This window comes from Lepidochelys olivacea (genome assembly GCF_965140295.1).
Source record: "Lepidochelys olivacea isolate rLepOli2 genome assembly, chromosome: 9".
NCBI lineage: Eukaryota > Metazoa > Chordata > Testudines > Cheloniidae > Lepidochelys > Lepidochelys olivacea.
In genome coordinates, this window is record NC_140419.1 from 92,719,514 (window position 1) to 92,734,921 (window position 15,408).

Below are 15,408 nucleotides of genomic sequence, written 5' to 3' on the forward strand. Positions count from 1 at the left end.
CCCCTTTCAGGTAGTTGAAAGCAGCTATCAAATCCCCCCTCATTCTTCTCTTCTGCAGGCTAAACAATCCCAGCTCCCTCAGCCTCTCCTCATAAGTCATGTGTTCCAGACCCCTAATCATTTTTGTTGCCCTTCGCTGGACTCTCTCCAGTTTATCCACATCCTTCTTGTAGTGTGGGGCCCAAAACTGGACACAGTACTCCAGATGAGGCCTCACCAATGTCGAATAGAGGGGAACGATCACGTCCCTCGATCTGCTCGCTATGCCCCTACTTATACATCCCAAAATGCCATTGGCCTTCTTGGCAACAAGGGCACACTGCTGACTCATATCCAGCTTCTCGTCCACTGTCACCCCTAGGTCCTTTTCCGCAGAACTGCTGCCTAGCCATTCGGTCCCTAGTCTGTAGCGGTGCATTGGATTCTTCCATCCTAAGTGCAGGACCCTGCACTTATCCTTATTGAACCTCATCAGATTTCTTTTGGCCGAATCCTCCAATTTGTCTAGGTCCTTCTGTATCCTATCCCTCCCCTCCAGCGTATCTACCACTCCTCCCAGTTTAGTATTATCCGCAAATTTGCTGAGAGTGCAATCCACACCACCCTCCAGATCATTTATGAAGATATTGAACAAAACCGGCCCCAGGACCGACCCTTGGGGCACTCCACTTGATACCGGCTGCCAACTAGACATGGAGCCATTGATCACTACCCGTTGAGCCCGACAATCTAGCCAGCTTTCTACCCACCTTATAGTGCATTCATCCAGCCCATACTTCCTTAACTTGCTGACAAGAATACTGTGGGAGGCCGTGTCAAAAGCTTTGCTAAAGTCAAGAAACAATACATCCACTGCTTTCCCTTCATCCACAGAACCAGTAATCTCATCATAAAAGGCAATTAGATTAGTCAGGCATGACCTTCCCTTGGTGAATCCATGCTGGCTGTTCCTGATCACTTTCCTCTCATGCAAGTGCTTCAGGATTGATTCTTTGAGGACCTGCTCCATGATTTTTCCAGGGACTGAGGTGAGGCTGACTGGCCTGTAGTTCCCAGGATCCTCCTCCTTCCCTTTTTTAAAGATTGGCACTACATTAGCCTTTTTCCAGTCATCCGGGACTTCCCCCGTTCGCCACGAGTTTTCAAAGATAATGGCCAATGGCTCTGCAATCACAGCCGCCAATTCCTTCAGCGCTCTCGGATGCAACTCGTCCGGCCCCATGGACTTGTGCACGTCCAGCTTTTCTAAATAGTCCCTAACCACCTCTATCTCCACAGAGGGCTGGCCATCTCTTCCCCATTTTGTGATGCCCAGCGCGGCAGTCTGGGAGCTGACCTTGTTCGTGAAGACAGAGGCAAAAAAAGCATTGAGTACATTAGCTTTTTCCACATCCTCTGTCACTAGGTTGCCTCCCTCATTCAGTAAGGGGCCCACACTTTCCTTGGCTTTCTTCTTGTTGCCAACATACCTAAAGAAACCCTTCTTGTTACTCTTGACATCTCTTGCTAGCTGCAGCTCCAGGTGCGATTTGGCCCTCCTAATTTCATTCCTACATGCCCGAGCAATATTTTTATACTCTTCCCTGGTCATATGTCCAACCTTCCACTTCTTGTAAGCTTCTTTTTCATGTTTAAGATCCGCTAGGATTTCACCATTAAGCCAAGCTGGTCGCCTGCCATATTTACTATTCTTTCGACACATCGGGATGGTTTGTCCCTGTAACCTCAACAGGGATTCCTTGAAATACAGCCAGCTCTCCTGGACTCCTTTCCCCTTCAAGTTAGTCCCCCAGGGGATCCTGGCCATCCGTTCCCTGAGGGAGTCGAAGTCTGCTTTCCTGAAGTCCAGGGTCCGTATCCTGCTGCTTACCTTTCTTCCCTGCGTCAGGATCCTGAACTCAACCAACTCATGGTCACTGCCTCCCAGATTCCCATCCACTTTTGCTTCCCCCACTAATTCTACCCGGTTTGTGAGCAGCAGGTCAAGAAAAGCGCCCCCCCTAGTTGGCTCCTCTAGCACTTGCGCCAGGAAATTGTCCCCTACGCTTTCCAAAAACTTCCTGGATTGTCTATGCACTGCTGTATTGCTCTCCCAGCAGATATCAGGAAAATTAAAGTGACCCATGAGAATCAGGGCATGCGATCTAGTAGCTTCCGTGAGCTGTCGGAAGAAAGCCTCATCTACCTCATCCCCCTGGTCTGGTGGTCTATAGCAGACTCCCACCACCACATCACTCTTGTTGCACACACTTCTAAACTTAATCCAAAGACACTCAGGGTTTTTCTACAGTTTCGTTTATTGTTATTTATCGTGAATGATGTTTATTTCATTACTGGTTCCTTGCTTCCATTTTGGAATAATATTTTTACATGGCAAAAACCGACAACCTTTCATGGGAAACTTTTCTGTTGCATTCAGGTTATGTTTTTGAGCACTGATACGACTCCATTGGGGCGTTTTACAGTAGATAGCTCTAGGACCCATTTCTGATCTCTTGTTCTGGTTAACAGTGTGGAGTTACTCCTTATTTACCGTGTAAGTGTATCTGAGATCACAATCAGGCCCCTAATGTGTTTGCAATCTTTAGGTGTCATGTAAGATCCACTTTTGAGTAGTTCAGTAATGTTCACAGAACCAAATTATCTAACAATTTTCTATTATAGGGACTACAAAGAATATCCCTTGCCAGGGCTGCACCTGGAAATGATGGGAAGGCTTCTGAGTTACAGTGACCCTGCTATGCCAGCAGGAGTTTAACTCCTGGTAAGGCTACCCTAGCTGGACAGGTCAAAAGTAGGGACAAGACTAAAAGCAGTCCATTGTTGGGGAAGATCAGACTCCTTAATACTCGTAGGCAGCTATTCTAGGAGAAAACATACTCGGTATCCAAATGGGGGCTGTCCAGCTAGCCAGTCATGGCAAATGGACTTTGGTGGAGCAGCCATTTTCTACTTCAGTCTCCAGTGGTGGTTGCAAACAAGCTTTGGCACCGCTGCACAGCCCAGGCAATGTTAACCTGGCATGTTTAAGGAGATGTGAAGGACTTGTTGACTCCCATTCTTAGTGGGTCTAGGAGGGAGGAGTATCACACACTCCTGGCATTGGAAACAAGCTCACGAGTGGGGCACTGATGAGGATTTGCACACAGGGGCTTGGGGAAAATCAACAGCTCAGTGAGAGATTCAGGAGCAGTAGCAACGTTGGTAAGTACTGAAAGCATGGTCAGATTGGTTGTGATACAGGACTTCAAGAGGGGACCTGGGAGTGAGGAACTGATGTTTCTTGCTAGTACAGCAGGACCTGAAGTAGGCTGTAAATTTTCCAGGATTGTCAGCATTTATGCTTTGTTGGTTTGGTTTGATAAATCTATGGCCTGTTATTTGCCAGACTCTATTATGGAGTCAGTGACCTCCTTCCTGTGTGCCCATGGTAATGTAAGAATATTACATTGGCTAAATTGTTGTTTTATATAAGAGACCTAATTGCTTTCTTTTAAACTGAGTTAACTGATTCTTAATTCTAATGAAGCTATGTAACGTACTGTACAAAGACCATGTTCTGATGACCAGCATTTCTAACCTAGTTGGCCATCATCAGCTCTAGGTCTGATTTCACAACTAAAAAAGTTGCTTGTTTGAGAAATTTGAGAAGTGGCCTCTTGGTGATTAACAGAAAGAATGCAGAGGGTGAGAAGTGATTGAGAATATGTTTGCATTACTCAGCACAGCTGCCAGTAGCTAGTTGTGACTTGATCCGAAAGCATACAGTTCTTGTTCTGTGGGTCATGGTGCCACCTAGGGGAATGCTGAAGAGAACTAAGAAAAGACAGAAAGGGAAAAGTCAGTGGGGTAGAAAAGAATTTGGCCCTGGTTTATATAAATACAAAAAATGCTTAATAAATATCAAGGTTTGGAGGAAAACAAAAACACAAAAGGAAGGAAACTCTGAGCTAAGATTTCAGCCCTACACCTCTGTGCTTTGGCACTGTGATATAGGGGGTCTTTTATGAGATAAACTCAATGTCGGGGATGCAAGTCCTCAACACATAATGTTCTTTCTTTGATAGTTAAAATAACGTTAAAGTTCCTGGGTAAGGTTTTTTTGGTTTTCATTTCTGTTTGTTGATGGTACTAAAATGAAACATTTCTATCATAGTGAACACTTTGCACAAGGAATGCCTATTAAAATACAAGGTATTACAATAAAAGTGTAAACCAAAGCTATGTAAACACCTGCTATTACCTACCTGGTTATCTTTCAATGTGTGCACAGATATAGTTGGTGAGGAAAATCACAGTGCATTTGCTAAGGAGGAACTATCACCTCTGCGATAGCGCAGAGTACTATGCATCCATGTACTTGATGCATCTCTGAGGATGAAAGGGAATAAAAGTAAGAAATGAGATGATGCACTTTAAATACACTGTGAAGTTTTAATATAATTATATAAGAAAAAATTATATGTTCAGCAAAATTAAAAGAGGAATATAAACCACTAAGTTAAACAGAAGCTCTCTCTCTCTCTCTATATATATATATATGATTGCCAAAAGAAGCAAAACAGAAAGAAATGAGAGATTCACTTAAATCTACCACAGAGTGTCGAGAGACTTAATCATGGTATAGCAATCCACTCAAGCCACCAGAATTAAACAATCCATCAGGAATAAGCTTAACGTTTATAAATGTGTCAGATTATCAGTAAAAATGCAACTCAAACTATTAATAAAATATGGGTAAATCTCTTTTATAAAGTTCTATTTTATTTCAAAGCTTTTTAGATGCTGAAGAGTAAAATAAGCAGCCCTTATCCGTTACAAGCCATATCATCTGAAAGGTAGCTTTTCCTGAGCTGTTTAACAATGTCATTCTCTATAGCCTATCTTAGCGCTGCCTTTAACAACAGAGAACATGCTGAACCTTCCAACATTCTAGAGAAGGAACCAGCTAGTACAGGACTAGGATTCTATGACTGACCACAGAAAAGTGGCATGTTCCTTTCAGGAAAGAGGGAAAGCTTGCGAGTTTCCCACTTAAGTCAGTAGAGGTAACATCTGTACTTCCACTTTGTTGAAAAGTTGTACTTGTTGTGAGGATTAAAAGTAACACTTAGGTTATGCAAGAACATGTACGGCCAGTTTGAAAATATATGAATCCAAGTCACCTGAGCCTAGTGGCCTTTTTTCCGCTGTAATCCTTGTCAGGTATCTCTTTTCACAATTAGTTCAAATGTGCTGAGGCAATTCAAAAATTTTCGTTCATTAGATGTCTTCTGTTGGGACTGGATAAAAAGGTGCTGATGCAATTCTAGTAGAAGTCAGTGGGGAACCCCAATATTATAGAGAGTTTCATATGGAGTAGATGTTATTAAGAAAATACACTTGGGCATTCATGTTACAGCTATATACAGAAGTTATTAGAAGCTTTACAGTAATTAGAAATGGCTCCACCTGAAGTCTTAATACTCCTTGTCATACCTTGCAGTGCAAGACAGCTGAAGAAGGGTAAAATAATTAAGAATTGGGATGGAGGGCATCAATCAGATGGGGTAAGAATATTCCCTTCATGGCAGGAGTCCAGATAAATTCAAAAAATAAGTTTTCAATATTTTAGAGGTCACCAACTCTGGCTGTGGATCCATGGCCAGGCAGGGGAGTTAATCCAGCCTTATCTTTAAAAATATTTTATGCAGCTGCAGACTGCATTGAGAGTTGCCTGTGGAATAGGACCTAATAATCAGCAGGGGAAGAAGAGCTCATTACCATGAGCTCTCCTTCCTCTGCAGATTACCTCAGCATGAAGCCACCTATATCAACCAAAAAAGATTGCTACTAAGAGCTACACAAGTTGTTTCTAAATAAACTTGCTAGGTTTGCAGCCTGTATCTATGACCTTCCTATGACTTTTCAAAATGCAGAGAACAAGATTAATCTCAGTGTAATCGCACCCTAAAAATACAGGAATTAACCTCTGAGCAGATAACGTAACTCACTAGCTGTACCATTTTTACTTCTGTGTTAGTGAAACATACAAGGTCTCAAAAACAGGCGTTACTGATCAATAAAGTTACACTCTCAGATATTTCCTTGTTTATATCGATACATTATCTCACTTCATGGCTTTCACTGGTCTTTCTAAAACTAGAAGTATTGTAGATGAGCTGCCATTTAGATTCTCAATATCTAAAAATAGTTGGTCCACTGAGAGTCATCCATCCTGTAAGTCCTATTTTTTCTATTATGAATATCAACTGTTTTTGTTAGTTTTAGTTTTTGGAATTGTCTTATAATCGGGGAAAGGACTAAAGAACCCCTTGGGATGTTACCTTCTCATGGGGAGTAGCAGTTTAGGTAGCTAATAAAACAGCAGGAGGGAATTTCAGAAAATGTTTAACCTTTCCCTTTCTGGGCTACACAGGCCTTGCCTGAGGGCATCATTCCTAGAACTACTGAAAGATTTACTGACTGGGCACAGAGTCTGTTTTTAATTTTCTTTCATTACATTCACAAAAATATATATGAGTGCAGGTATAGTCGTTGCTGTAAAGGGTGCAGTCAGATCCTTATCTGGCGTTAGTTGCCTTTCTACCAGGACTCTAGTGATAGTGTCTGAGAACTGGAGCTTGTCAAAATTTTTCATCCAAAACTCTTTATCAACAAAAAATGCAGATTCAGTGACACTCAGTTAATTCATGTCAGTTTTGCCAAATTATTTGTGTAAAAAAGAAATCTGAAAGTTCAAACATTTGTTCTGATGTTTTCTAAATGAAACATTTTGATTTTTTGATTCAAAAAATTTCAAAATTTCCTGCAAGTTTATATATAACAAATAAAAAAACCCTTAAAAACACCCTTGAAATCAAAACAAAATGTTTCATGTTGAACTAAACATTTTGTTTGAGAAAGCAAAATTTTTTCCAGCTTTTTGGTTTGCTGAGAAGTTTCAGTTTCGGCTCGACCCAAAACTATTTTGTTTCAATTTTTTGGAATTGTAGGTAAACTGAACAATCAGTTATTTTCGCAGCTCTACGGAGAACACTGAACTCTGCTGTGTTAAGCAGTGCCTCATAAAATACATAGGTTTGGAAGGACTTGATTTTTATTGGTAAGTTCTAGTAAACATCAATTTCACCTTACCCACACAAACCAATGAAAAAATATTTCTATCAAAATTTACAGATAGGCAAAGTGAGAAAAATGCTGCTTGAAAACTTATTAGAGTTCGATTTAATGATATTTATTTTGTATATTTTGACAATTTAACTTTTTGAATTTTAATGTCTACTCTGCTGTCATTAAATAATTGTCTGCCCAACATTTGTCTGACCTGACCATAATTTCCCACAGCTGTGAAATTGATATTATCTATTCAAATTATTTTTAAAAAATTGAATTCTACTAATATATTAATGGACTTTAATGCTCATCCACACATAACGAAGATAGTCATAGCTACATGAGGTAGAGAAATTTGCCTGTCAGATATGCTTAGACCAAGACAGATGCACAGAGTCAATCATAACATCAGCACTAGCAAAGCTTTGTCATCAGAACCTGGCATTACTGCTAGTCACAGACCAATATTAGTCTGTTTTCCCACATGACAGAAGCAGGCAACCAGGAACTTGAGGGAACTTTTTGAATCCAGAGGATACAGTGCAGGTTGTCCAGAAACTGGCACATGATATCAATGATATCACAGTAATGTTACAAGGAAAGAAGGCATCACCTGAGGAGGACACACATCCAGGTTACTCTAAGATAAATGAGGATGCTGCCATGGAGCCCATTATTTGTAAAGATGTGCAGGAAAGAACACACGACTGAAGTAGACATTCATTACCTTGGTACACTCAGCTCTAAAGACCTTTCCGATGTTGCTTTCTTTGTCATAGCTGGACCCTCTCCTTACCTGGTGATACCATCATCACCAATGCTGAATTTCCTCCCCGGCGCACTGCATGTGCCAACATGGCTGGATAAACAGTTTACACCACCCACAGCTGAAGACAGACCAAAGAGGGCATGTGTCTAGACATATGTTCCACTGTCTTATGAGATGTGCACACACTTCTTGAAAATGATTGGCTTCCAAGGCCATCCTACAAGCTGGAAATAGTGTCAGAAAGGGGACACCGAGGTTTCTACTACAAGAGTAGGCCCAAACTCAACTGGCCTCCTAAATGCTGATCTTTTCTTTAACCAATCTTTTTTCTCTCCCTACTTGCCTGCCTCTTCCTTACAGCTGCCCACATCTGCAAAGCAAGTTTTTAAAAGGTGTGTGTGAAAGTACTTCCAGAACAAAATTTAATATTTGTTATGTATTTGTGCTCAAGTACATGAACTTAAAATTCACTTTCAGCAGACATTCATATAAGTAAGACTCAACTTCTTGAATATCAGAAGAAAACTGACAGAACAGGGACCCAAGTCCAGACAAAGCAAATTAAATTTATTTTTAAACTGGGGCAAATATTCCAGATTTTTTTTTTTGAAGAATTCACCCAGATCTAATATCTATTTGCCCTTGTTCAGGATGGAACATCACTGATGGACAGTGTATCTTGTCTTGAATTATTAAGCTAATTCTGAATCACAAACAAGAATTTATTACATACTGACAGAATGTTGGTGTTCAAATGACATAACCCACATTAATACTGAGGGACACACTGTGGAGCTTTCCAGTGGAAATTCATCTAGACAGAATATAGGGAAATTATAATATATAGAATGTGTTAATTCTATTAATTAAATTAGAAAGAAATACTAGTAAATTAATATTAACTATCTTAAGGCTGCAAAAGGAAGTATATTCTCAGTTAAATGGAATGCAAAAATGCTAAGGCTTCCACTATGCCTTAATTCAAATATTACTTATTTGAAAAAAATGCACAGCACAACTCCTCCCACTCATCGTATTAATATGCACATGGACATATATGCTGGTCATTAGCTATTGTGCAAATACATAGAAACCTGTATTAGAGATAATTTATTAGATAATCAACTTATACTAGGAGACCTCCCTGAAGCACTCTCAACACATTTTCAATAGGAATTTACCCGCACGCAGAAACAACTTCTCTAATGATAGATTGCAGAAAAGGAGTCTTCCAATGTAATAGACATTTACTGTAAGCAGCCTGGCAGCTCAGGGTGATACTGATTACTTGTTACACTAGAACTTTTGATCAGGATAATAATGTCAGTGATTTTCTGAACAGTCAAACATTCTGATAATGTTTGCTCTGCAGCAACTAAATGTGGAAATGTTAGGATCATTCACAGAAATGAAAGACACATTGACTAAAATGCTTATAGAACAGTCCTTAGTTTCTCATAAAATATGTGATTTAAAGAAATATCGTTCTGTGTGACCAAGTTTAGTTTTTAATTAAAGCACTTTTTACTACTGTAATTTTCCTTTATCTGTATATAAAAATCATGTGAAACTGTATAAACAGTTTGAACTGAGGTTTAGTATATAACATAATATTACTTAATAGATCTGGCTTTTTTAAGTTCAATTTTATTCCACTTTTTCTAGAAGACCATTTACTATCTAGAATCCTACACATCAATTCCTTTAAGCAACTGATTTTTTTTATTAGTCCCCAGAACAGGTACTTAAGACAGGTTTCATTATACAAAAAGTTCTGGAATTTTTTAATTGATGCTATTTATCGGATTAGCCTAAACTCCTTTGAAGCAAGTACAAGATATCTCTTATTGATGAAATCAGAGTTACTGGCAAGCTGAGTATATCAGATGACACCTTCCTCAATTCTGGAAATTGTGATTGTTTTATACATTAAATGAGCAGAATGTAGAAGATAGAGTTAGATGTGCTTGACTGCAAGATTTAGGATTAAAATTTAATGATAGTATCTTGTGACAGCTGTGTAGAGCAGCAGGCCCTCCATCTCCCTGGACTTGTCCCTTCAGTACACGGATGAGGATGCCAAACTTGATGGAGTAAACTCTTTTTCTTCCATAACTAAGAGTTTTACAAATAAGTTTTTGATACAGGCCAAAGTGCCTTTACTGTAGCTAATGTGAAATGGAGCATAGACATGGAGGAAGGCCTGGCAGAGAAGTAACAAAAGAGCTAGAAGCATACAATAAAGGCAGGCATACCACAAACCCTGAAGGTTTCCCCACCTCTCCAATGCTCCAGTTCAGGAAAACATCACTATTCCAGACAAGCACTTCAACTTGAAGCACTTGAAGTCAATGAACTTTAAGCATATGTTTAAATGCTCTCCTGAACTGTGGCCCAAAGCCGGGGGTAAATTTTGAAACCGGGACTGTTGAAAATTTTACCCAGTATCATTAAAAATGTCACACATGCAATTAATAAGTCAACTATGCTCCTCTGGCACAAATTAACTTTCAACAATAAGAATAAAGCTTAAGTGTTCAGGAGACAACTTTCTCCAAAGGTGATCCGAAACTGTGGAATGTACTCCCCCAGGAACTAAGGACCATCACAAACCTTACCACTTGCCACTCCAAGTTGAAAACGCATTTCTTTGACCTGCCTTCTCTAATATAAACACACTAATAGCTAAAAGCCCATGCTTTCGCACGGGTGTAATTCATAAAGTCTTGTATATAAAAAGAGCTAAAAATGGCTGAGAACTTAAAAAATGGATGGTAACAGATAGTGAATCCTGCAACTGGTGAAATTCTATACAGAGAGAGCTCTCAACCATGATTGTAGCTGCTTCCATCGCTTCACATGGACTCAACAGACACTACAGCTTCAAAATGACAGTGACAATCCTGGAATCTTATTATATAGATAGCAACAGGTATATTTACATTAAAAAACCCCACCCTACAAAAAGAAAACATGCCACTGTACATTCATTTTCCTCTCAGGAAAGGATAAGGGAACAGAACACATGACAAGATGTTAGTCATATTGCTTAATGCACTACTGGAAAGTGCTCAGATACTACAGTGATGAGCATTGCATGGTAAATAAACCTATATAGAACAGAATTTGACTTTTTACAGTTATCTCAGTTGAGCTCCCAGATAATGCTGTGATTGCAGCTTTGGAAATGTGATTATTAAATAATACTATCAGTTGTTAAGATGTCACAATTACCTCCTGTTCTAAACACAGGAAAATAACTATGGTCTCTCAGATACCAATATGATGAAACTGCTTGTGTATACTAAATATTTAATGGTTATCACTGTGTAAAATGCATTTCATAGGGTTTTTTTAAAAAAAAAATCTTTGATTTATTAACAAGTGAAAATCCAATTTTGACCTCAGATACATGGGCACATATTGCTGTGTATCTTGACCCACTTCTGAAATCAGATGTATACTGTAACATAGTGTTGAGTGGCTTGACCTGATTTTCACCTCAGCTATCCTAGCATGTATTGTTATGTACTGAATAATGTAAAATCAGCGACTGAGCAGGTCTGACAAGAAACACAACAATACTTGCCTATCTAACTGAGATCAGAATTGAGTCCGAATAAATCATACATCAGGCATAGTTTTAGCTCCACACAAAGCAGTAACACATTCTATAATGGGGACTATATGATTATTTTTACCTTCTCCCATAACATTAGAATAAGGAGACACTTGAAATTAAATGGAAATAAATTTAGAGCCAATAAAATTAAATATACCTCTTTACACAGTGTATAGGTCAACTTGTGGAATTCACTGTTGCAGTAGGTCATCAAGACAAATACCGTACCATGATTTACATAGGATTAGCTAATATAATTATCTTTACCAACACTAGTAGCCATGCTGGCCAAAATAATGATACAGATTCTCAGACCTCAAGCTCCTGGATATAATCTGATCATCTGTCAGCATCAGGAAGAATTTCCTCACTTGTATATAGCATTGTACAATTAAGCCCTAAGAAGATTTATGCATTTCCTTAAATTCAAACACTGAATAGTCATACTGAAGCCAATGTGACTACTCTCAGTGCATAAAAGTAAAGCATAATAAGTAACATAAATTTTTGCAGGCTCAGGGCATTAGGTAGGTGCTGGGTGTTTGTTTTTGTTTGTTTGTTTTTCTTCCAATGAATCATCCAGTATTGACCCATAGAAAAGAGGTTTCTGGACTAGATTAGCTAAATATGATATATCTCATATGACCATTCTACATAACGTTTATTCACCTTATATGGCAATAACCACATCTGTATTTAAAATGCATTTAATTTTTTTTTATTTCAATGAGAGTTCGACGACTAATTCCCTGTGGAGTCTTTAAAAATCTCCCCCTAGATCATGAAACAAGGCATTATATTTATACAATTAAACACAAATGATATTGGACCAAATCCTGCAATAGGTTACATGCATGTAAATCCAAACATTCTTTCATATAACAGAGAGAGGAATTTGGCCTCACGTATGTAGCAGTTACTGCAGTGGAAAAATAGCAGAAATAACAAAAGCAAAAGCAATAAAGGAATAGATTCATAGATATTAAGGTCAGAAGGGACCATTATTATCATCTAGTCAGACCTCCTGCACAATGCAGTGCACAGAATCTCACCCACCCACTCCTGCAATAAAACCTCTCACCTATGACTGAGCTATTGAAGTCCTCAAATCATGGTTTAAAGACTTTAAGGAGCAGAGAATCCTCCAGCAAGTGATCCGTGCCCCATGCTACAGAGGAAGGTGAAAAACCCCCAGGGCCTCTTCCAATCTGCCCGGGAGGAAAATTCCTTCCCCACCCCAAATATGGCGATCAGCTGAACCCTGAGCGTGTGGGCAAGATTCACCAGCCAGATACTCAGGAAAGAATTATCTATAGTAATTCAGATCCCACCCCATCTAACATCCCATCACAGGCCATTGGGCCTATTTACCATGAATAGTTAAAGATCAATTAGCTGCCAAAATCATGTTATCCCACCATACCATCTCCTCCATAAACTTATCGAGTTTAATCTTTTGCCCCCACTGCTTCCCTTGGAAGGCTATTCCAGAACTTCACTCTTCTGATGGTGAGAAATCTTTGTCTAATTTCAAGTCTAAACTTCCCGATGGCCAGTTTATATCCATTTGTTCTTGTGTCCCCATTGGTACCAAGCTTAAATAATTCCTCTCCCTCTCTGGTATTTATCCCTCTGATATATTTATAAAGAGCAATCATATCTCCCCTCAACCTTCTTTTGGTTAGGCTAAACAAGCCAAGCTCCTTGAGTCTCCTTTCATAAGACAGAAAAGGAGTACCTGTGGCACCTTAGAGACTTTATGCATCCGATGAAGTGAGCTGTAGCTCACAAAAGCTTATGCTCAAATAAATTTGTTAGTCTCTAAGGTGCCACAAGTACCCCTTTTCTTTTTGTGAATACAGACTAACACAGCTGCTACTCTGAAACCTTTCATAAGACAGGTTTTCCATTTCTCAGATCACCCTTCTCTGTACCTGCTCCAGTTTGAATTCATCCTTCTTAAACATGGGAGACCTTGCAACTGTATACAGATTCAACAGGTCTTTGCTCTAATCACACAGATCTAATAAGACTGAAATTAAAGAACATTTAAAATAAAAAAACCTAAATAATCACAATTACATTAAATTTGTCACTTATTTTCTCTTGTCATTACAGCATTGTAAAAAGGAATTGCATGACCCTATATGGCATACTGTGGAGAACATTAGAAATATTGCAGTAGGAGAGATACGGAAAAACAGTAAGAACCCCAGAAAATAGTAGCAAGGATAATAAATAGCTTCAGCAGCTAAAATTGTGGGGAGAGGTTAAGACTAGGGTTATTTTCATTAGAATATTAGCTATTCAGTGGAGGTCTATAGTGAAGGCAGCTGCCACAAAACTACTCGAACAACTTACATCCAAAAAGCAAGAGGGCACAATCTATTCCTCCCAGATCAGTTTACAGCCCACAACACTAATTTAATTTAAGAAGCCTTCATCCACAAACACAAATGTCCACAGGAAAATGTCTTTTTGGTCTTACCTTTTGCTGTCTGGAACCTCGATGACTTTCTGGGTGACAGTTTCTTCAGATAATTGAAGAAATAGCCCATTTTTCTTCTGATTTCTAGAAAATCAGCTTTCCTTCTCCATCTTTGAGTCCCCATAATTTGAAAAGTTACTTTGAAACTTCCAGTGTCCCAGATTAGGTCTTCAAATTTGGGAGCATGGGGAAATACCTTCACTACTGTAGTAAGGAGTTGCAAGTGTGGAGAGAAGGTCATACCAAGGTGATATCATCATCACTGGAACAGCAGGTCTTTCTCCTTAACTCACCTTTCTATCTTTTCTTTCTGTCTGATTTCTCTCTTTCATGCTTTTTTTTCCTTTTCTAATTCTGCTTGCAGTCATTAATTTTTGCCTACTAGCCACTTTTTCCTCATCCCTTTCCTCTTCCTTTGTCTAGGCTCCAGGTGTAAAGAGCTTGCATAGGGAAACTGACTAGGATTATTTAGTTTCCATCTGCACCTACCCTTCTAACCCTAGATCTAGCTGCACAGGGAAACTCACTACCCCTTTATTAATTTCCCTTTTTATATGAAGCAGGGAGGAACTGGACTAATTCTAAACTCTTTATATAGGGAGATCATTTTCACTCTCTCACCACTTTCAGCACCATGTACTAGCTCAAGAAGATCTTGTTAATTTTACTTTTGCTGTTCAGTTCCCCTGTGAAAATGAGCAGCAGGGCAACCATTTTGATACATGTCTAAGGCATGTAACTTAAAATAATACATATGGTCAACTATAATAGTAAAATATGTGCTGAATACCCCAGTTAAACAGAACAAAAATGGCATGCCATATATTTGTTATTTAAACCTGTCCTCTCCCCCGCCCCGCTTTGGGTCACTGCCTTCCATTCTATGTGACATCCCAAAGAGACCTCAAAGTCATAACTGGACCACAATGGAGCTTACAGGGATAACAGAAATCTCTCCTTACCGATTTCCAAATTTTTTATTATCACTGGAAATGCAAGAGGGTATAAAGTAAAAATTCACTTTAAAAAGTATAAAAACGGGCAATACTATACATCAGGATCTCCCTTGCAGACTCCTATGGCGTGGAGCCCAGTATGTACTGGGGTATGCTTTAGAAAAGGAGCTGTTGGCCACAGAGGGAAACATAAACACTGTACTTTTCTAATTGCAACTGTGCCAAGTTATCCTATGCCACTTACTAACAATTATTTGTTAATTATCAGTTCACCTTCAAATCCCCAGTGCAACACTATCCCTTCAACGTGGCTGTGGGGCACATGCCAGGCAAATACAATGAAATGGCAGAACAAATAAGATAAAATTCACTGAACTGAAAAGCTGTTATTTTCTTACTATTTCTTCCCCTTTGTCTGTTTCGAGGTCTGCCCATAGGTCCTCCTCTCTCTTTTCCT

General features: G+C 39.2%; 1 protein-coding gene across 1 annotated transcript in view; it reads right to left on the reverse strand.

Annotated features, from left to right (window-relative positions):
• Positions 1–14,955, reverse strand: part of MAMLD1 (mastermind like domain containing 1) — a 350,393-nt gene extending 335,438 nt beyond the window's left edge. The window contains exon 1 of the mRNA XM_084639249.1: positions 13,996–14,955. The gene's annotated coding sequence lies outside the window, so the exon portion shown is untranslated. The remainder of the gene's footprint in view (positions 1–13,995) is intronic.
• Between the last annotated feature and the right edge of the window lie 453 nt (positions 14,956–15,408).